This window comes from Elephantulus edwardii, unplaced genomic scaffold, assembly GCF_000299155.1.
Source record: "Elephantulus edwardii isolate Elephantulus edwardi_28Jun2011 unplaced genomic scaffold, EleEdw1.0 scaffold00304, whole genome shotgun sequence".
Lineage (NCBI taxonomy): Eukaryota > Metazoa > Chordata > Mammalia > Macroscelidea > Macroscelididae > Elephantulus > Elephantulus edwardii.
The window spans coordinates 1,985,148-1,986,895 of record NW_006400054.1 but is presented as its reverse complement, the minus strand read 5'-3'; positions in this window follow the sequence as shown (position 1 = coordinate 1,986,895).

Here is a 1,748-nt window from a genome sequence, read left to right as displayed (position 1 = left end):
GTGAGGAATCTTGGTGGGCTTCCTGGAGGAGGTGCTGCTCAAATGTACCAGAGAAAAGCAGGCCCTGAGCAGCAAAATCAGGGACAGGGCTGGGGAAAGGGAGAGTGTTTTAGGCCAAGTAGTCAGTGTGGAGGTGAGAGAGAGTGGGCTGGAGGGCTGGGAAGGTTCTGGGTGATGGATATGAGGCTGAAGTTCAAGGTCAAGGTGAAGCGTGACCGCAGGGAAGTGGTAGATTTGGAGACATTTCAGAGGCAGAAGGAACAGAGCTTGGCAGTTGCCGTTCCACAAGGGGAGGGTGAGGGGGGTCACCAACAGTGCCTGGTTCCCCCTCAGCCGCTGGCTGCAGCCGCACACACTCAGCAGTCACCCTGGGAGACTGGAGCGACCCTCTGGATCCCGATGCGGAGACCCAAATGGTGTACCGACAGCTTCTCCTGGGGAGGGACCAGCTCAGGTGGGTGCCCTCCCCTGGCCTACGTCACCCTGTGGCCAACTAGGTCACCCACCCCTTTTAACCCCCATCCTTCCGAGTTTCAGCTGGGCCTCTGATGCCCGGTCCGGGGCAAGGACTGAGTGTTCAGAGAAGCAGGACTCGACAGCCTCTCAGGTATAATAATACCAGGGCTCCAGAGACATAACCACCATTCAGCCCAGTCCTGAGCCCTGAGCTTTCTGTGTGACCTTGGACGTGTCCCTCTCCTGGCCTCAGGATCCCCATTATTCAGTGTAGTTGGCTTGCCTGGGTTCCCATCCTACTTATTGGCTGTGTCATCTTAACAAGTTGCTAACATCTCTGTGCCTCATTTTCTTCATCTGGGAAATGGGGATAATAATATCACCTACCTTGTAAAGCAGGAGCCAATGAACTAATACAGGTAAAGCTTTGTAGGTGCCCATCCAGAGGTACTTTTTACTTAGCACAATGGCTAAATGCTTAGCTGCTAACCAAAAGGTTGGTGGTTTGAGACCTGCAGACCTGCTCCTGTAGAGACTACATACAGCCTAGTCTAGGGGCACAGTTCAAGTCTGTCACATGGAGTTGCTACGAATTGAAATCAACTCAAAGATACTCAATGTTATTATAATTATTACGCTGTATGACGTTGGACAAGATACTTTACCTCTCTGCATCTCAATGGAGCTAATAAGGTTTATAGCGATAAAGGGATGAATTAATTCCTGAATAGGGCTTACAGTAGAGGCTGGCACTGAACAGTAATCTCTGCTGAGGTGATGAGAACAAGGAGGGAGAGATCTCACCTGCAGCCAGGAGTGGAAGTGGGCAGCATTGGAAGCCAGGCCTTGACTTTCTCCCTCTCCACTTCCAGGATGAAATTCCTGGAGGATTGTGTCATGGATCCAGTTCTGGATGCAGACGCAGAGAAGGGCCCCGGTGTCACGGAAGGTACCGGCTGAGGAGACAGACGCCTTTTCTTTGCCACTCCCCAACCACAGCTTTTCTCCCTTCCAGTCTGTCGTGGCTGCGGGATCTGTGTGTGGCCTGGGCACTGTGGTCCAGTTAAGGATTGCTGTTGTTAAATGCCATCAGGTCGGCTCTGATTCACAGAACCCCTGCTGTGTCCTGGGCCAACCTCACAATCTGCTGTGCCTGAAGTCCATTACTGCAGCCATGGTGTCAGTCTATCTGGTTAAGGGTCATTCTTTTTTCTTTTTTTGGTCTTTTTTCATGGACCCTCTGAAACTTGACCAAGCCTACTACTTTGCTGTAGTTTTATTGTGAGGGAGAC